Source organism: Hemibagrus wyckioides, unplaced genomic scaffold (assembly GCF_019097595.1).
Source record: "Hemibagrus wyckioides isolate EC202008001 unplaced genomic scaffold, SWU_Hwy_1.0 Contig8, whole genome shotgun sequence".
In the NCBI taxonomy this organism is placed as follows: Eukaryota; Metazoa; Chordata; class Actinopteri; order Siluriformes; family Bagridae; genus Hemibagrus; species Hemibagrus wyckioides.
The window spans coordinates 175,001-196,889 of NW_026690810.1; the positions used below are offsets into that span (position 1 = coordinate 175,001).

At 39.7% G+C, this 21,889-nt stretch overlaps 1 long non-coding RNA gene and 3 other non-coding genes across 6 annotated transcripts; all 4 read left to right on the forward strand.

Annotated features, from left to right (window-relative positions):
• Positions 1–6,773: 6,773 nt before the first annotated feature.
• trnah-gug (transfer RNA histidin (anticodon GUG)) lies at positions 6,774–6,845 on the forward strand. The gene has a single exon. It is a non-coding gene; the product is annotated as a tRNA-His (tRNA).
• A 109-nt stretch (positions 6,846–6,954) lies between these two features.
• trnar-acg (transfer RNA arginine (anticodon ACG)) lies at positions 6,955–7,027 on the forward strand. Its single transcript has one exon. It is a non-coding gene; the product is annotated as a tRNA-Arg (tRNA).
• Positions 7,028–7,081: 54 nt separating this feature from the next.
• On the forward strand, positions 7,082–7,153 carry trnae-uuc (transfer RNA glutamic acid (anticodon UUC)). Its single transcript has one exon. It is a non-coding gene; the product is annotated as a tRNA-Glu (tRNA).
• Positions 7,154–15,893: 8,740 nt separating this feature from the next.
• LOC131350699 (uncharacterized) lies at positions 15,894–20,997 on the forward strand. Of its 3 annotated transcripts, none has more exons than XR_009204296.1 (7): positions 15,894–15,980; positions 19,879–19,928; positions 20,065–20,130; positions 20,263–20,337; positions 20,430–20,524; positions 20,649–20,696; positions 20,770–20,835. It is a non-coding gene; the product is annotated as an uncharacterized LOC131350699 (long non-coding RNA). The 3 variants fall into 3 exon arrangements; XR_009204295.1 differs by lacking the exons at positions 15,894–15,980; positions 20,770–20,835 and adding exons at positions 17,360–17,458; positions 20,917–20,997; XR_009204294.1 differs by lacking the exon at positions 15,894–15,980 and adding an exon at positions 17,360–17,458.
• Positions 20,998–21,889: the final 892 nt, after the last annotated feature.

Sequence of the window (21,889 nt, forward strand, 5' to 3'; positions counted from 1 at the left end):
TCTCATTGGACCACAGGACATGGCTCACAGGACTGACAGCTCAGTTTCAGGGTCTTGGCAATCTTCTTATAGCCTAGGCCATCTTTATGTAGAGCAACAATACTTTTTTTCACATCCTCAGAGAGTTCTTTGCCATGAGGTGCCATGCTGAACTTCCAGTGACCAGTATGAGAGAGTGTGAGAGCGATAACAGCAAATTTAACACACCTGCTCCCCATTCACACCTGAGACCCTGTAACACTAACGAGTCACATGACCCCGGGGAGGGTAAATGGCTAATTGGGTCCAATTTGGACATTTCCACTTAGGGGTGTAGTCACTTTTGTTGCCAATGGTTTAGACATTAATGGCTGTGTGTTGAGTTATTTTGAGGGGACGGCAAATTTACACTGTTATACAGGCTGTACACTCACTACTGTACATTGTAGCAGAGCGTCATTTCTTCAGTCTTGTCACATGAAAAGATTTAATAAAATATTTACAATAATGTGAGGGGTGTACACACTTTACTGTATATATAGTCACCCAGAAAAATGTATACACATTCCAGGGAAAGAAAAATTTGTATAAATATTTTATTACTAAATTTATTGCTATACATTATAGATTAATATATATGATGATATTATGATAATATTATTAATATTACACTAACATAATATACATCATACTGTTTTTCTTTTCCTGACGTGTATATACATTTTGACTCTGTATATATAAATTGTGAACATGAAGCCATAGTAACACGATTCAAGGTATCAAAAATTCCTTCACAGTTTCACATCAGCCATGTCTTGTCATTATTCTGACTGATTTTGAACCAAATCAGGTGAAAGTAAGGGACAAAATATTAGAGATTTCAAAAAGTGACACACTTCCTGCTGCCAGTTGGTGGCGCTATGACCGAGACTCACAGTTGTCATATCTCTGTGATCAGCTTTCTATGCTTAACATAATCCTAAGGTTTCATGTAGATCACATAATGTACACAGAAGTTATTAGCCACTTCCTGTTTCGTTTTATTTGCCATAAGTTTAAGGGCTTCTCACGGCTGAACCGTTTGAGATCAAAAATCACTCATCAACTTTGCATTATCAATGTCTTGAGATCATATTAGCCTGGGTTTGGTGGCGGTTGTATCAATGTCTTGAGATCATATTAGCCTGGGTTTGGTGGCGGTTGTATCAATGTCTTGAGATCATATTAGCCTGGGTTTGGTGGCGGTTGTATCAATGTCTTGAGATCATATTAGCCTGGGTTTGGTGGCGGTTGTATCAATGTCTTGAGATCATATTAGCCTGGGTTTGGTGGCGGTTGTATCAATGTCTTGACATCATATTAGCCTGGGTTTGGTGGCGGTTGTATCAATGTCTTGAGATCATATTAGCCTGGGTTTGGTGGCGGTTGTATTAATGTCTTGAGATCATATTAGCCTGGGTTTGGTGGCGGTTGTATCAATGTCTTGAGATCATATTAGCCTGGGTTTGGTGGCGGTTGTAACAATGTCTTGAGATCATATTAGCCTGGGTTTGGTGGCGGTTGTATCAATGTCTTGAGATCATATTAGCCTGGGTTTGGTGGCGGTTGTATCAATTCTCTAGGAGGAGGATATCAAATTCCATTGGGTGCGTTTTGCAAACAACTCAGAATAACTGACTTCCTGTGGATTAGACTTAATGACATGCAGTGTGAAAGTTGTTCAGGTCAATGAGATCTAAGTGTGTATCAAGTTGTACATGGATTTTTGCAGCCTCTGTTTCTAGCCATCAGCCAGTGGGACGTGGACATCAGGGAGCCTGAGGCAGAGCGACTCTTTTTAAGGCTTTCTGTAAGGGAGGAACTTTTTCTAATGCCATGAGACACGTTCTAAAGAACCTGCTTTAAATTCTCTGATCAATCTCTTCAGTATCATGCTGGAAATGTGTGTGTGTTTGTGTTTGTACAGAATATGCTGACAGTGCTGCTTGAGGACCTTTTCTATCAGCCTCTGGAGCTTTACAGAGATCCAGCAGCTTTAGCCTCTGCAGTGCTGAGCATCGTGAAGCAGCGTGTACAGGAGATGATGAAGACCATAGAGAGAGTCTGAGCAACATTCACACCCCTTTAACACAAGGGGTGTGAATGTTGAACACTTCTCTATCCCATTTGTCTTAAAGAGTGATCAGGACACAAATCTATTATTTGCTATTAGATATTTTAACTTTTATTAGATATTTAAGCTTTTATTAGATATTTAAACTTATCTACATTTTTTTAGTGTTCATGTGTGTGGAGTTTTCCTCTTAGTATTCTGATTATCTCTCACAGTCCAGTGATGTGTGGTAGGTTGATTGGCATCTATAAATTGTCCAAAGTGTGTGAATGTGTGTGTGTGTGTGTGACTGTTCCCTGTGTTGGGTTGGCACCCTGTTTAGGGTGTCCCCTGGTCCCCTTGGATAGGATCAGGTTCCCATTGACCCTGTGTAGGATAAACAGTTCAGAAAATGGATGGAAGGAAGATTCATACAAAGTAAAGAGTTTTATATACACCAGTCAGCCATAACATTATGAACACTGACAGGTGACGTGAATAAGACTGATTATCTCCTCATCATGGCACCTGTTAGTGAACATTTTGTCCTTGCTGACCTCTGTGCACTGCCAAAAGCGCCAACAATGAGCACGTGGGCATCAGAACTGGACCAGGGAGCAATGGAAGAAGTTGGCCTGATCTGATGAATCACGTTTTCTTTTACATCATGTGGATGGCTGGGTGTGTGTGTGTGTGTGTGTGTGTGTGTTGCTTACCTGAGGAATACATGGAACCAGGATGCACTATGGGAAGAAGGCAAGCCGGAGAAGGCAGTGTCATGCTTTGGGCAGTGTACTGCTGGTAAACCTTGGGTCCTGCCATCCATGTGGATGTTACTTTGAAACGTACCACCTACCTAAGCATTGTTGCAGACCATGTACACTCTTTCATGGTAACAGTATTTCCTGATGTCTGTGGCCTCTTTCAGCAGGATAATGCACTGTGACACAAAGCAATAATGGTTCAGGAATGGTTTGATGACCACAACAACCAGTTTGAGATGTTGACTTGACCTCCAAATTCCCCAGATCTCAATCCACTCGAGCATCTGTGGGATGTGCTGGACAAACAAGTCTGATCCATGGAGCTTACAGGACTTAAAGGAACTGCTGCTAACATCTTGGTGCCAGATACCACAGCACACCTTCAGGGATTTAGTGGAGTCCATGCCTTGATGGGTCAGGGCTGTTTTGGCAGCAAAAGGGGGACCAACACAATATTAGGCAGGTGGTCATAATGTTATGGCTGATCGGTGTGTGTATACATATATATATATATATATACAGTGAACTCCATTTCACCACACAAACCCTCCTGTTCTCACCTACTCCTGGTTTAAGCAGAGTCCAGCTGCAGACACACTGCTGAGGCCAGAATTACAGCATCAGCTACATCAGCTCCCAGCACAGTGGACTGTACTACTGCACTGCTCACAACCAGCTGGGAAACCACACCTCTACACCAACACACCTGGATGTGTTATAAACCTGCCTTAATGTACTTACACAAAACAATATTTATATATACAAACATGGAGGGGAAAGAAAGTACACCCTCCTTCAATAACAATAACCTCAATTTGCCAGACAGTGTCCTTCACGTCCACTCCACCCATTTCAAGTACGTGATAAAATTGTTACCTAAAACTTTTATTCTAGTTTCAGTCACTTTCCAGTGAAGTTAATGACCTTAAGTCTTCAATGGGAAATCGTTTTGGACTTACATGGTCAGCCTTTCTACAGGCCTGGTCTCTCAACAAATTTGCAAGGGACAGACATTTTATTTTTCTCATTTTCTTTATTTTACTGAATTACTTCCAACTTTCAAAACCGATTTTTTTATGTTTGTTAGTGAGAAGGTCATTTTATGTGAGTTTGTAGGCTTTCAAGTAAATAATAATAATATTTTATTTTAAACTGCCACTCTGTGATAGCAAAAGGGGGACTATATTAGGCAGGTGGTCATAATGTTATGGCTGATTGTGTATGTACGTGTGTGTGTGTGTATATATATATATATGTGTGTAACAGGCAAAATTTGGATATATTCCAGTTATAATAATAATTATCTATCTATCTATCTATCTATCTATCTATCTATCTATCTATCTATCTATCTATCTATCTATCTATCTATCTATCTATCTATCTATCTATCTATCTATCCCAAACAGAATGTTAAATTTACAGAGCAATAAAAAAAAAATCTGAATTTTAACTGCAATGAAATGCTCAGAGGGCTAAAAGATTATCTGTGTCATCCAATCATAGGAGTCAGAGTGAGACTAAATCTGTAATAGGATGTTCATCAAACGGATGTGGATGTGATGGTCAGTTGTCTCAAAATCTGGACAAAAATACTTTTTTCCGTATTTTGTATATGCCTTGTTAGTACTTTAATTATTAGGAACTAATTAGGGTCACAGGGATCTGCTGGAGCCTATCCCAGCACACATTGGGCAAAAGGCAGGGGTACACCCTGGACATGTCACCAGTCCATCACATATAGACAGACAACCACACACACACAGGCAATTTAGAATTACCAAACAACCATGTTTTTGGACTGTGGGAGGAAACTGGAGAACCCTGAGTAAACATGCAAACGCCACACAGAAAGGCCCCTGCCTGTTTAATGAAATGAAAGAAAATGAAATCCATCAGTCCAGTTGTTTGGAGTGAGACACAGGATCTATTAGACCTGTGTAGAAATGTTAAGTTAAAACAATAGAAATCACTTTAATCATCTGTACAGTTTGACCAATCAGACTGACACTAACAGCTCTGCTGTTCTAACACTTCTAACAGTAAGGCATGTGACATGTACCCAGTGTATACACTCACCTTACCTCTATCTATCTATCTATCTATCTATCTATCTATCTATCTATCTATCTATCTATCTATCTATCTATCTATCTATCTATCTATCTATCTATCTATCTATCTATCTCTACACACTAACATCTATCTGCAATATAGACATGTGATATTTCCAAACGCTCAGCACAATAAGGTGAACAAGGTTACATGTACACTGATGACAACACGTGATGTCACGTGCGTGCCAACCACAAAATTATGCAGAATCACAAAATTTCTGCAACATACACATGTGACATATCAAAACATTCAGTGCAATGAAGGGAAGTGCATGGCGTGTATCCTGGTGTTGTGACGTGACGTGATGATATTTTATTATGATGATGGATTTTCTGCATTTGTCATTACTATTCCATGGAGATGAATCCACTACTCCATGTAAAATGGTGTTAGAATTTCAGTCTATAATCAGACTTTTCTACAGGCTCGGTATCTCAACAAATTTGCAAAGGACAGACATTTTATTTTTGTCATTTTCTTTATTTTACTGAATTACTTCCAACATTCAATTCAACATTCATTGTTAGTGAGAAGGTCATTTTATGTGTTTGTAGTCTTTCAAGTAAATAATAATATTTTATTTTAAACTGCCACTCTGTGATAGCAAAAGGGGGACTATATTAGGCAGGTGGTCATAATGTTATGGCTGATCGGTGTAGCAGAACTCCATGATGCGCATTTTGAAGACATCACTTGCGCTTATCCATTTGCCTTCAAAAATATTGGCACCCTCTCTGTACACATGCCTCCAAAAGTATAGGCACCCTATCTACCCCCTCGTATACAACATTTTTGGTGCCCTATCTGACCACCCACCTCCAAAAGTATTGGGATGCTGTCTGTCTGCTTGGGGACGAGTTTTGCCAGGGCAAGCACCACTCACATTTTCTTCAGGAAATGTAATTTATTCTTTTTTTTCTTTTAGGGCATTTACTGATGTCTTGTGCTGCATTATATTCATTGCGGCTGTGACTGGCTATGCAGTCCTTGGTGGGGCAGGTAAGATACAGTAGGAAATTACTTTTGCATTCTACTAACACCCTAAACAGAACTGAGGTGCAAATGTTTTATGTGCATTAAAATGTTCATGGTTTTTAATCACTTATCTCAATTTTGTTCAACAGCTTGGCTTTTTGGAAACCCCCAGTACATCATTCATGAGCAGAACTCTGCTGGAGGGTTTTGTGGAATTGGATCCAATATGTAAGTCTCTCGGAGTAGCTTATAGCTTTTTACAGATACAAAAGTGAACAGCTAGTGTATTTACTATTATATAAGTTAAAAACAACAATTTAAATAAAACAAAAGAAAACCATTAAAACATGTTAATCAGGTTTATGTGTGGGTGCAAAGCCTCATCTGTGTTTCTGTATATAACAGAAAGTTATATATTTAAGTTATATATTTAAAGTTATATATTTAAAGTTATATATTTCTCTATATAACCAAAGCTACAATACCATTGAACTCTTCAACTTAAATCGTTCTTAAGCTTCTTGATGAACTGAGGTGAACTCTCTTTTGGCTTATTTTCTCTCTCGGTGTCTGTGAGTGTCAGTCCCAGTGTCAGTAGAACTAATCATGTAGTGTATCCGGGTTGCAGGATTTTTTCATTTATTTGTTTGTTTGTTTTTTTATTTAAAAAGCACAAAAGGTATCATTTGGGTATGAATCAGATCGTCTCTCGATATAGTGTCAAAAAAGACTACAACTATTCCAATCATGTCTAAATCAAAAGCCACTGCAGGCCAGAGGGGCGCCAGAATGCATATCACAACATGTAGCAGCTCCTTTTACCGGCCGGCCCAGGTGCCTGGGGTGCCGTGATCGTATAGTGGTTAGTACTCTGCGTTGTGGCTGCAGCAACCCTGGTTCGAATCCGGGTCACGGCATTGGCTTTTCCATATCACTGTTGAACGCTAGGCATGGCTTTTGACCTCTGGCCGTTTTTCACTTGAAAAGCATAAGCAGGTAGGACCCCGCTCCCATTAAGGCACACGTGGGCCAGTGGCGCAATGGATAACGCGTCTGACTACGGATCAGAAGATTCTAGGTTCGACTCCTGGCTGGCTCGGCTGCCTTTTAAGAGCCCAGAGGTGTGCCCCAAACTCCAGCTGTCGAATTGCCCTCCCATATGGTCTAGCGGTCAGGATTCCTGGTTTTCACCCAGGTGGCCGGGGTTCAACTCCCGGTATGGGAACGTGACTTTATTGGATTGCCCGCAGAGCTGGCAAGGAGTTCACCAAATCGCTCAGTTAATAACAGCCGGGAACGCTTCCTCAACAGAAACCAAAAACGATCCCCGATTGCAGCCAGCAGCATGTTGGTGTTGTGTTCATTTCGATTCACTGCGCAAAACGTTACATAACTGATTTGTCATCACTTATTTATTTGTAGGCTCCCCCTAAGGCTCCCATGGGCCAGTGGTGCTACCTGAAGAACGATAGTCTGGGTCAGCCGGCCAATCACAGCTCACCCGGGAAATCTTTCTCGCCCAATCACATCGGCCCGTTACATCTTTCTTCTCCAATCCCTGCGCTGAAAAGATGGACAGACAATCGCCCATAGCGAGCCAATCGAATCTCTCACAATTTTATCGTTCTCCGCTAATCGCAACAATGGCCCGCCCATGGCAATCAATGGATCGTGCGCGCTAATGACGTGTCATTCAAGTCAAATGTATTCGCATAATTACAGTGTGGCACAGAAGTGGATTACAAACAAATTACTGCGTCAGTTTTTTTTTTTTTTTTCATGTTTTTTTCAGTGTGGGATTTACCTTTTTATTTTAATAACTTTGTTTAACCTTTATTTTAGTAGGTTTGTATTTATCTTTAACGGTTGTTGTTTACACATCTAGATGTAAATATCTGGAAATGAAATGTGAGAATTCTGGTCTTTAGCCTTATATACTTTTTTGGAACTTAAAGCCAAATTGTCTTCAAAGTATAAAAAAAACATTTGAGTATTTTCAGAGGGGACAGTACAAATAGTCTTAATAAGTGAGCGAGTGTGTATCTCTGATAGAAACTACTATATATTAACTGTACCAAGTCAGTGTGTTTTATGAGTATTGTTCATTTCCATCAATCTAACCTAACACTAGCCTACAATCTCCACAGAAGGTTGATCTGAAAAAGAGACCTCAGTCTGGGAATTCCTCCACATCTAAGAGTACATCCCCTACCCTGACTCCATCGCCATCCCCAACTCCTAAGCCTCTAATTGGTGAAACCCTGTCTTCTGCTTCTTCCCAACCATGTTCTAAAAGTAGTGGTGGCTCCAGCAGTGGCAGCATCACTGATGAAGGTCAGTGCAAATGAAGATGATCAGACTTTATGGTGTGTAGGAATGTACTCTCATTCACACTATTGCAGTTTACCAGTCTCTAACATACAAAAGCCAACATGGTTGTGGACCATGAACGTAGACAGGGTATTCAGAAATGAACACATCTATCTACAAAATACATAGGCCACCCTGAGCAAATTGTGTCAAGACATAGAGCAGGGTAAAGGTATAAACCATATCTAAGGTGTTGAATGTTCCAAGGAGCACAGTGGGTTCTATCATTGTGGAAAAATGTTTGGAATCAACAGGATATCCAGCCAAACTCAGTAACCAGGTTAGAATGGCTTTGATCAGAGAGAAAACAAAAGCCCACTGACAACTTTAACAGCTTTAGAAGTCCTCTGCAGAAAAGGGAGAACTTGCTGGAAGTACAGCCATCTCAGAAGTTCTCCATTAGTAAGAGCATTATGTTGGAATAGCTAAATGAAAACTGCTGCTGAATATAAGCACTGCTCAATATTTGGGCCATACCACTGTTATTGTGAAGCATGGTGTTGGCAGGAGTACTTCTCAGTGGCAGGAGGGGAAAGACGGGTCAGAATTAAGGGAAGGGTGAATGCAGCCGAAAAACAGAGAGGTTCTTAAAGAAAACTTGCTCCACAGTGGACACAGCCTCAGATTTTAAGACAAGGTTTAACCTTTCAGCACGACAACATGAATATATCCAAGACAACCCTGGAGTGGCTTTGGAACAACTTTCTAAATGTCCTTAAATGGCCCAACCAAATCCCAGACCACATAGGACTTCAGTGAAGCAACATGAAGATGGCAGTTACACCTGTAGCCTGTAGAGTCTTGTCAAAGGAGACTTAAAGCTGTACTCAGTAAATTGTGCACAAATCATATGTGATTTTTTCCTCTCTGTAAATTACCTGTATTGTTTTATTTACAGGTAGACATGGAGGCCTTTTTGACTCTGACTGATGGAGATCTGCAGGAGCTGGGGATTAAAACAGACGGGCCCAGACAACAGATTCTGGCAGCCATTTCTGAACTTAATGCTGGAAAGGTGTGTTTTTTAAAAACTGCTAGTCAGCGTTGTCTAATCTGGTCCCATGTTTATAGACGGTTTTGTTATAATATCATATGAATTTCAGGGAAGAGAAAGACAGATACTGCAGGAAACTATCCACAATTTCCAGTCATCTTTTGGGAGTAGCGCAGCATCCTGCAGGTTATTCACATTTTGAGTATTAAACACAAGATATAATAGATATAAGATATAAATTAAACATTATATAGATTGTAAATTTTCACATTTTTTGCAGAATCTTTGTGTACTTATTGCCATTTCACTGTATCTGGAAGCTCTAATATACTTTATATTTATTTTCTTATACTCCAGTTTGGGCAAGACATCAGCTGCATTCCCTTAACAAAAGGTAACACTTTTGGCCAGATGAGGGACTGGAGAATGGTGCCAACTCACTTCAAGACTGATCGTACCCAAAGCAAATGAGAAGTCACAAAGGACCTCACACGTTATTCTGCATAAAGGACCGCATCTTAGAATAACGCATACAAGCATTGACATAGGGTCGCATATTGGATGTGTCTATTTTGCCATCCAATTTGTGGTGTTTAATGTATTGCTAAGTTTGGGCATGATGACAAATAACTGTCTCAGATGATATGATGTACACCGATCAGCCATAACATTAAAACCACTTGCCTAATACTGTGTAAGGCCCTATCGATACAAAAACAGCTCAGACCTTTCAAAGCTTGGAGTCTACAAGAGCTTTGAAGTATGCTGTGGAATCTGGCACCAGCAGTATCTACAAGCACAGGTAATAAATAAAATAAGAAGGAATATAACAAAAAATACTAAAATACCCCAATTTAAGGGTACAAAAATATAACAAAAAATATACAAAAATATAACAAAAAATATTAGACATTTGTAGTCTAAAATTTAGCTTTGCTCCAGAGATTTTCAGTGGGGTGTACTCATTTTTGCATCACCCTAATTTGAGTAAAACTGAAAATTTTGTTCTCTAAATTATTTTATTAACCTTACTTTCATGTTATAAAAGTTCAGATGTTATATAAAACTTAGTCTTGTCAACATTTTGGAGATTCAGTCGTACAGAAATTTGTCGACGGTCCCTAAAATACAGCTTCCGAATGTCTGTCTAATGTCCGAGTATCAAACTAACTTCACCGCGGTGGTAAATAAAATCTGTGGACATTAACCAAACAATACTCATTTTAACGTAAGTGATATAAAAGGAAACAATAAATCCAAACGTAGACCTCTGTTCTGTTAACTTCATCTTTTGTGATTTGAGTCTTCAGCTGATGACGTAGCTTCGAAGGAGGCCTGCCCAGGCCTGCTTACCACACCCCAATACCTTGACTCCACCCCCACATCAAAACAGTGCCAGAAAGTCAAACACAAAGAAAAGTGAAGCGCAAACTTACATTTCACTGAAACGCAAAATAAAAGCAGCGTCACAAATACATTTAAGTCATTTATATTTTGCAACTCTTTCTTTTTTGTTTTCCAAAACTTATCATTTTCTCGCAAATTTCATTTTTGCATTTGCAATACTTTATTTTCTTTTGCAACACATGAATTCTTTTGCGAATATATGTGGCATTGAATTGACTCCATAGGGGTTCCATTTCCAGTCTCACACGAGAACTCTGACATTTTGATTGAATCAGATTGAATGCTACACTAGATAGTTGTGCAGTGTGAAAGCAACAGTGATCCGATGACTGTGAAAATCGTGCAGTGTGAACCCGGCATAACACCAACAATAAATCGCCTCTACTCACAAGGAATATCTGACAGTCTGCAGCCGGTATTAGCTTAGTTGTCTGTGCCTTAGACCTCCATTGTTGTCCAAAAATCAATATAAACATAACAGCCACACGGGTAATGTGTTTCCTAATCCCAAAATGTTTAGTGGAGCAATTTTTAAAAAAAACATTGCCCCAAATACTCAGAATCACCATAACTGAAGTAAGCAAGTGCAAAAGAGCGCTATAGAAAGTTATAGCAATTATGAGCATTTTTCAATAAATAAATGTCATTCAGTGGAGCAGTGTGTCTGTCTGATGTGCTTTTAATCATTTTTTAACAACAATCGAGACAATCCATTCTTCATTTTAGTCTATGTGTAAGGATTGCTGAAAATATGATTAGTCCCGACTGACCTTTCTGACCTGCTTTCCTTTCTCGAATTTGCTAGAAACATGGACGTTAGAAGTGGTTCAACATGTGTTTATGTGTAATGTTGGTATTTGCAATATTTTGCTGTGCGATGAGAAGTAAGGTCCAACTGCCAGCATGAGGAAGTGGACCAAAAATATCCTCCAAGAAATGTGATCTCAAGGTGATCTTGCATGTCTAAAAGCTATACAGATGCCATTGATGGTAGACGATTATAATGAGCTAGCTCTTGGCAGTTGTTGGTTTTATACTGCACTTTCTCAGGTTGTGCTCTATTTTGGTTTATAATGTTGGTTTTAGCTATAAATTAAGGTCCAGGTGCTGAGACAGGGGGTTCTCAATCCTGGTCCTCAAAGACCACTGCCCTTCTTGATTTCCAACTATCATTGCCCTACCTGCTGCTGACTACCAGGATCAGGTGTGTATATTTCAATTAAAAATCCACTTCAAGTCAAAGTCAAAGTCAAAGAAGGTTTATTGTCACTTCAACCATATATAGCAGATGCAGTACACAGCAGAACTGATTACTGGAAGAGTTTAAGAGTCAACAGATATGTAGAGATTGATATGATTTTTTTCCAGAGGATGAAAGCTGATTTATAAGGTCATTCAGGTTCATGTACCATTGCATCTTGTTTTAATGCTGTTTAACTCTTTATATCTGGCACTAATTACACCAACAAAACCATCCTGTGCCATTTCTGTTTTTTAAAGTGGTCAGTCTGGTATATCTCATGCCATAATCCAGAATGTTCCCCTTTACAACCCACGGTGACAAAGGTGTCACAAGCCCTTTAAAAGTCCTGGGAAGTTCCTTTTATAGCTTTATCCTTGATTTTAACTCATGAAGTCCTAAAATAACACCTACTGAACATCCTGGTAGGTCATGTGATAGGTCATGTGATTTTGTGTTCCCACAACAACATTTGTTGACCTCTAAGATGCATGCATTGCAAGGTATAAGGACCACATGAGGTCACGGAGGTGGTTCCTCTACCTGTTCTGGCAAACCATAATGCTTGCCTATGTCAATGCATGGCTGATCTCCCGCCGTGACTGTAAACTACTTGGTGTCCACAAGCCAATGAAACAAAGGAGCTTCCAGGCTGAGGGTGCAACTAGCCTTATTCTCCTGCATTCCCAAAGGGGCCGCCTATCACTCAACACCACAACTCCACCACCACCTCCCAAGAAAGTTCATGTTGGAGTTCCAGATGATGTTCATGTGGACCAGGTTGCACACTGGCCTGTGAAGTGTGGTCGTTGCAAATTCTGCAAAATCAATGCAACCACCACCCTCTGTGGTGTTGGTAGAAGGAAGGACATTGCTCAGAGCTTTCACAAAATGTCCATCATCTTCTGGACACGCTGTCTGAGGAAAGGTCTCAGTTTGCTGGCTAAGGCTGCTGGGTCTTGGTAGAACTCCGGGGGCTGAGTAAACAGCACTTCAGCGAGATCTGTAAGCTGATCCTATAGACAAATTACATCATCACTGTCACAATCCAACATAGTGTCACTGAGTTTAGGATACAATACTGAGAATTTGTGGATCACTGCATCAGAAGATATTAGACACTTACAATAAACACTTTAAAGTAGGTCCTTTCTGCAGGCTTCCACACGTCTACCTCCCACATGCTGATGAGCACAAACAGGCGCTCCAAGAATCCTCCATTAAGCTTTAGGAAAGAAAGACGACAAGCTCCATTAATATCATGTCATATCAGGGTTAACAACATGGAAAAATAAAATGAGACGAAATAAACCATGTTCTGAAACTACATTCAAGCATGGCTTTTAAATCTCCTGATAAGACTCTTACTGTCTCAGGTATTGAGCTGTTTGTAAAATAGCCGAATAGAAGCAGCTCGAAAAAGATGTCCAGAAAGTTGTAGTGGTAGACCTGCACAGAAGAGAAAAGTTACAAGAAGAAATTAGCTTTACATAATGGAGTCCTGTTTTCTATCACATCAAAATCTTTTAGATTTAAACATTTGTCATGTTACACAAGCATTTATAAGCTTACATAGGACCCGGAGAGCTCTGCTGCAATCCAGTCCTGATAAGAAGGAGTCTTCAGGAAACGAATCAGAGCCTCGTAGGCCAGCTGTACACGACCTGCATCCTGTTAAAGCAAACAAACAAAATAATCACTTTGGCTTCAGTTTTTTTAACGTGGAAACTCATTTTAAACCCTAAAATGAAGCAGTATGTAAGCCTCAGCATGTCCAGTACTTTACTAAAGATACACAGATGATGTATGACATGGGCCAAATATCCAACTACTGCATATCCCAGAGCCCTCTTCATTATGTACATTTTATTTTAATATTTATCCTAAGAATGTCCTTTTTTTAGCAGGCTGTGATTGTTATAAAATTAGCTTTTGATGCTTGTTATTTTAATTATTATTCCTTAATTACTCATATTACTCATGAATCTGAATATAAGACAGCACATAATATAAGTTAAAGCAGAGTGAACTTCCCCTGAGCAAAAACAGCAGCTAAACAAAGGTTTTACTCACAGCGAACGCCTCACGGAGAGCATGCAGCTTCAGGCCGATATCAGTTACCCCTCTCTCTGTAAGATGGTCCCTAAGAAACAAAAGATTTACATGCTTAGTGTATTAAACATACATTACTCCTTTATACCATTAAACTGTGAAGAGAAGCGTACCAAGTAAAGGGCACCTCCATCTCCTCTTGCCTAAGGCTCTCCTCACTCTCCTGCAAGACACATTAGCAATAAATCATTAAAACTCACACAGTAAATGTTACAGCCTCCCATTCAGGGGAATAGCAGCATCTGTAGATACACATCAGGTCTGAAACACAGAATTACCTCAGAGTCGTACTGGTCCTCTGAATCACTGTGGGGAGAGTCAACCTGCTCCTGCTCCCAGGTGGAGGTGTTCACCTGACCATCTTTAGCCACATGCAGGAACGTGCAGGACACCTTTTTAAAGGTTTGCTGTTAAATTAAAAATATATATAAAAACACTGCAGACCCATATGTGTACAAAATTCCAAGTGTTACTATCTACAATAAAGACTTCATGACATTGCAATAAATTTACCACATAATCCTCAAGTGGCTCCATGATGGTTTCCACGCGGTTACAGGAAAGGAGCTCTGTAACCTTCCCATATTCAGCCTTAAGAGAACAATTTGAAGTGAACACAATTAGTCACTGCAACTAACAAAAGTTTTGTGACGCCACAACAGATAATCCCTCACCTGTATGGCAGTGAAATGGTCCTCGATGGTGGTCTGATAAGGGAATCCCTGCAAATGACAATTAGCTGAAACTCAAGATCTACTTCTCAAAAGTGTTCATCTAATAATCATTAATATCAATTCTCTTCATCAGAGTAACAAAGATGGTGATTACCAGCTGGTCAAAGTAGCGCGTCTTGGTGGTTTTAAACCAGCAAAAACCACTCTCAGGACCCCTTATCATCCCGAGGAAGTATCCCTTAACGTCCACTGCCTAGAAATAGAGAAACTAAACATTAGAACTTGTAAAGAAGGATGTGTGTGTGTTTGTATCTCAGCTGCAGCACTGTACAATACCCCAGACTGGGAGTTGGAGGAGTCTGCAGTGTTGTACTCATCATTACAGCAGCTGCTGTTCAGCTCACCAGCACTGAGGGGCTGTGAAAAGCAGAAGATGAGGATCATCAGTGTTTTTTATCATAGCAGTTTCACACTAACACTTTCAAACATTCTGTCACTTGGAAAATCCAGAGATCAGATTTAGTAAATAAATGACAGGTTTGGTTACCAGAACAACAGCTGAAGATGTGGAGTGAGTTTCTGTGGGTAGCTGCGGCAGGATTGGCTCAACAACCTTAAGACACACACACACACACACACACACACTTAGACAAAAGCAGCCTACACGTTTCAAATGTAGTTAAAATATTTTACTGACACATACCTGGAGGACTGAGGGAGTATCTGACGATTCTCTCAGCAAATCCACAGCTTCTGCAATAAATTAGTTTCATGTAAGTTTAATTAAAACTAATATTTTCTGTTAAATGTAAAACATTAAAATGGCCAAATTTAAAAGGTAGTTGAGAGAGACAGAGAGAGACCTTGTAAATTTTTCTCTCCTTTTTTTCTAATGCTTAAAAGTTAATAAACCTGTGAGTTAGTTAGCTAGTTAATTTGTGAAGAAACAGACTAATTGTAGCATTAGTAGCTTGTGTAAATTCACTGTACATGTGACTGATTAAACTCTCTAAATCCTCAAGTCCAGGAGTCCTGATGAACTCCATCTCCCCATCAGGATCCACACGCTGCCGTCTACTCAGAGGGGCTTCTTGATTGCCATCCTCTTCGTCCCGTCTCCTCCTTATGCCCTGGCGTGGGACAGGAGTTATCATTGTGGCAGGAGCATAGTACATACCAGCCACAATGTTGTGGATGTCGATATTGAAATAAGGCTGGGGCAAAGGAACTGTTGAAGGCTGTGGACTCCCTGAAGGTGGTGGCCTCCTCAAAGGGGATGGGGTTTTATTTTAATAGCACTGTGTATGGTTTATACAGCAGGAAAGCCTCACTAACAAAACAAGAAGTATTTACACAAGTTATATTACTGTAATCTTCCTATAACACTGCATTAAAAACTATTTTATTTACATTTACAGTATTTACATTTTAGCTGCATTTATAGGTGTTATACAGGGCTCTTCCAGTATCACGGCTTCACTGTTAGTCACACTGTGCACTTATTTCAATGCTTAAAAATATCTTCCCCCAAAAAATGCAGATTAAAATACATTTCTATTACAGTCTGTTACTTTAGCACTTTACTTAAGTACTTCATGTTATTGTAAGTATTTTAATTTATTCTATTCACTCCATCAAAAAAAAAAACTATAAACACTGAAAAACAATTACTTAGCTACATGCTAACTAGGCGTCTAGCTAATCTTTGCTAATACTCCTAGGCTTGACTTAGTAAACTTTAACAAACGTTAAGTAAACATTGGGACTTTTATGAAAAGCTGATGTTAACATATCTGAAAACATCAACACTGTTTTCTTCTTCCCTGCTCGTTTCACTGGAGTCTGCCATTTTGTCCGCTAGCTTTAGCATACTGATCGTGTACGTAAAGCGATTAGCCGAATAAAGATTAGCCGAACAGAATTTCTCAAAACCATCTAATCATATAAAATGATATTCCTGATTGCGGTTTTTTGTAATAACGCGGTGTTTAAAAGACTTTATACTTAAGTGAAAAAGAGGAAACTCAGTAACTCACCGTTCCAGGGATCGTACAGTCCGCTCCATCCGGGCTCGGGATCCACATCCGGGTGCTGAGGCTCGGCTCCTCCCCCGAAGTTCATCATCGCTGCGCCGTAGAGTCGGTGTAGGAGTCAAATCCAGTAGTGGAGTACAGAGAAATCCGAAACAGGGGTGTAGCAAAAATGCCAAAAGATAATCCAAATCTTGCGACCTTCAGAACCAGTATAAACCAACACTAACTAGTATAAAACAGCACTAACTAGTATAAACCAATATAAACCAGCACTAACTAGTATAAACCAATATAAACCAGCACTAACTAGTATAAACCAGCACTAACTAGTATAAACCAGTATAAACCAGCACTAACTAGTATAAACCAGCACTAACTAGTAACAAGAGTCAATAATGAATAAATAATAATAATCATAATAATAAGCTGAAATGTCCGGGAAGCCCAGGGAGTGAAGCATAGCTGAAGTTTAAGGCAGCATGTAGCTGTACAGTTAGAATTCAAGCTGTAGGACCAGTTTAAAGACGATACGACCTTAAAAAAAAAAAAAAAACTCCTGTTTACGGCATCTACCGAAAACCTCCGAGAAAAACCGAACCTTACGGAAACCAGGAAGTGAAGTCCGTAAAAAATGCATTTACAAATTATATATTTTACATTTTATAATTTGCTCCTGCTGAACACACTCAGTGTCCTCAAGGTAGGATGAACTTTATCCTTTAATGCCACACTGTTTCTACAATAAATCATGTTAAAGTGACAGTGTTACAGTCTAATGTTATGTAGCACACAAGACACCTCATGTTGCTGTGAATTAGCCTAATGCTAGTTACCGTGCTAGCGAACCTGGCTACTGGTTTAAACTACACAATAAAATCATTAAGCTCGGTTTAAGAATTTATTTTATTTCCACAATGAAATATTTACCCCATTAGAAGTCCATTCTTAACAACCCCTTCTCCTGGTTTTAATAAAATAAATCGTGCTTAGCTTTGTGATTCAGCAGCTAGCGCGCTAACGGACTTTAGCCGATTTTTAGCGATTTCAATGACAGTGTAATATTTGGACTAATCATATCTACCGAGAGAACTTGTATATTTGTTGTAATTATTTAACACTTTATTGGTTATATTAATGTGAATATGATATTTCTCCTAATAATAGTTCACCTGTTAGTGAACATGCTGCTGCTTTAAATTACACACTAAAATCCTGAACCGAGTTGATGAGCTCGGGTAACGAGAATTTAGTTTATTTCCATAATATAATATTTACCCATTTAAAAGGTGACTTTTCACACCCCTGAGTACTGGTTTTACACTAAATCATGACTAGACTAGTGATTTAGTCAGGTCTAAAGGACTTAGTTACAGATGTATGTTATCTACCTAGAGAACTTCGCTAATCATTTCATTTACACAGTTAGCATCATGCTAATTATCGTGCTAGCGAACTCGGCTACTGGTTTAAATGACACAATAAAATCCTTAAGCTTGGTCAAGAATTTATTTTATTTCCACAATGAAATATTTACCCTGTTAGTAGGTCACTTTTAACAACCCTGACTACTGGTTTTACACTAAATCATGATTAGCCTTGTGATCCGCTAGCTAGCGCGCTAGCGGACTTTAGCCGATTTTTACCGATTTAAATTACACTGTAATAGTTGGATTAATTATATGTATATGTCTATTTGTTGTAAGTTGTACACATTTTATCGGTAAATATAATATAAATATAATGTTTAGCCTAATGTTAGTGAACTTGGCTGTTGTTTTACATTACACACTAAAATCCTGAACGAGTTGATGAGCTTGACCAACGAGAATTTCATTTATTTCCACAATATAATACACATCCCCATTAAAAAGTCACTTTTAACAACCCTGACTACTGGTTTTATACTAAATCATACTTAGACTACTGATTAATCAGCTCTCGCGCTAAAGGGCATGGTTACAGATGTACACCGATCAGCCATAACATTATGACCACCGACGGGTGCCGTGAATAAGACTGATGATCTCCTCATCATGGCACCTGTTATTGTGTGGGATATATTAGGCAGCAGGTGAACATTTTGTCCTCATAGTTGATGTGTTAAAAGCAGGAAAAATGGGAAAGTGAAAGGATTTGAGCGAGTTTGACAAATGGTGATGGCTGCACGACTGGATCAGAGCATCTCCAAAACTGCAGCTCTTGTGGGATGTTCCCGGTCTGCAGTGGTCAGTATCTATCAAACGTGGTCCAAAGCAGGAACGGTGGTGAACCGGTGACAGGGTCATGGGCGGCCAAGGCTAACTGATGGACGTGGAGAGTGAAGGCTGGCCCATGTGGTCCGATCCACAAGACGAGCTACTGTTGCCCAAATTGCTGAAGAATTTAATGCTGGTTCTGATAGAAAGGGGTCCGAATACACAGTAAATCACTGTATTTCCTGATGTCTGTGGCCTCTTTTAGCAGGATGATGCACCGTGCCCCAAAGCAAAAATGGATCAGGAATGGTTTGATGACCACAACAATGAGAATGAGGTGTTGACTTGGCTTCCAAATTCCCCAGATCTCAATCCAATCGAGCATCTGTGGGATGTGCTGGACAAACAAGTCCAATCCATGGAGGCCCCACCTCGCAACTTCCAGGACTTAAAGGATCTGCTGCTAACATCTTGGTGCCAGATACCACAGCACACCTTCAGGGATCTAGTGGAGTCCATGCCTCGACAGTCAGGGCTGTTTTGGCAGCAAAAAGGGGACCAACAGCATATTAGGCAGGTGGTCATAATGTTATGGCTGAGCAGTGTATGGTATCTACCTAGAGAACTTCACTAATGGTTTCATTTCCACAATATCATAGTGAGTATAAAGGTTTTAATAATTATACAGTATAATATTTTTTATAGATTTGGGTGGTGGACAGGGGCAGGAGGTTTTAGAGAGTTTAATCAGGTCACATGTACAGTGAATTTACACAATCTGACTGCTACAATTTTTCTGTTTCTTCACAAGTTAACTAATTATCAAACTCACTGCTTTATTAACTTTTATGCATTAATAGGAAAGTTTGATATTGTGTAATTGAAGAGTCATAATTCTGAGTCACAGAAAAATAATCTATTGCAGAGCCTGTGGATGTGCTGGAGGAATCAGCAGATACTCCCTCTGTCCTCCAGGTATGTGTCAGTTAAATAGTAATATTTTAACTTCATTTAAAACCTACAGGCCACTTTTTTCTAAGTGTGTGTGTGTGTGTGTGTGTGTGTGTGTGTGTGTGTGTGTGTGTTTGTGTGTGTGTGTGTGTGTGTTAAGGTCATTGAGCCAATCCTGCAGCTGCTGCCCACCGAACCACACGAAGAACCTTCAGCTGTCATTCTGGTAAGAAAATCCTTCATTTATTTCCTAAAGCCAATCAATGGATTTTACAAGGTTGTTTTTACTGTAAAGAATGTTAGTATAAATCTGATATGATAAGAAGCACTTATGATCTTCATGCTCTACATTTCACAGCCGCTCGATGCTGATGAGCCGGACAGTGCCTGCCGTGATGTTCAGTGTGTGTCTGTAGTCTCCTCCCTCTCCCAGGTATTCTACACTGCTGTAACTGAGATACAAACACACAAACATCCTTCTTTACAAGATCTAATGTTAAGTTTTGTTTCTCTATTTCTGGCCAGTGGACATAAGCAGAGACATCATTGGAATGATGAGGGGTCCAGAGAGTCGGCTCTGCTGGTTTGAAAGCGCAGAGACACACTGCTTGACTCGCGAGGTAATCACAGTCTTTATTACTCTGATGAAGAGAATGGACATTTTTGAACTGACATGATTTTTAGAAGAGCACTTTTGTGAAATGTGGTTGTAGATCTTGAGTTTCATCTAATTGTCTTTTACAGGGATTCCCTTATTATACCAGTGATAAGGAGAGTTTCACTGGCATTCAGGTAAGGGATTATTCATTGTGGCATCACAAAATGTTATGAACTGCAGTGACTAATTGTGTTTGTGTGTTTTAAGTTTGTTGAGCCGAACATCCAGCTGCTGCCCACAGAACAACCTCAAGACCCTTCACCTGTTTTTCTGTTTTTTTCTAAGTGACAGAATATTAGTATGAAACTGCTGTGATCAGAAGCACTCATGATCTTCCTGCTCTACTTTTCACAGCCGCTCGATGCTGGTGAGCTGATCAGCGCTTGGTGTAATATTCAGTTCCTCTCTGCACAGGCCTCCATCTCCCAGTTCAAGGTATTCTACAGTGCAGCAGCTGAGATACAAACACACAAACACCCGTCTTTACAAGTTCTAATGTTTAGTTTTGTTTCTCTATTTTCAGTCAGTGGAAATGAAAACATACTTCCTGGGGATGATAAGGGGCCCACAGAGCCGTCTTTGTTGGTTTAAATCCACCAAGACGAGCAGCTTGAATCACATGGTAATCACAGACTTAATTACTCTGAGGAAGAGAATTGACCTTGATGATTATTAGACGCTCACGTTTGTGAAATAGATCTTGAGTTTCAGCTTTTTGTCATTTGCAGGGATTCCCTTATGAGTCCTCCATAGAGGACTGTTTCACTGGCATACAGGTAAGGGATTATTCGTTGTGGCATCACAAAACTTTTGTTAATTGCAGTGACTAATTGTGTTCACTTTAATTTGTTCTCTTAAGGCTGAATCTGGTAGGGTTACAGAGTTCATCTCCTGTAACCGAATGGAGACATCATTCGTTGTGCCACATTATTTTGTGGCGAATTTATTGCACTGTCATGAAGTGTATCTTGTAGTTAGTAACTTTTAGAATTTTGTCAGTTGTGCTTTTATTTGTCTTCAGTGTGGATATTTTTTTTATTCAACAGCAAACCATTACAACGGTAACCTGCACTTTGCTGTATGTGGCTGAAGATGGACAGATGTTCACCTCCACTTGGGACTATGATCACAACGACTGTGAGGTAATTCAGACTTTCAGACCTGATGTGTATCTACATATGCTGCTATTCCCCTGATTCGGATACTGTAAAATTTACTGTGTGAGTTTTAATGATTTAATGATTTGGCTTGCAGGAGAGTGAGGAGCACCTTAACCCAGAGGAGTTGGAGGTGCCCTTTATTTGGTACGATCCTCTTCACTCTTTAA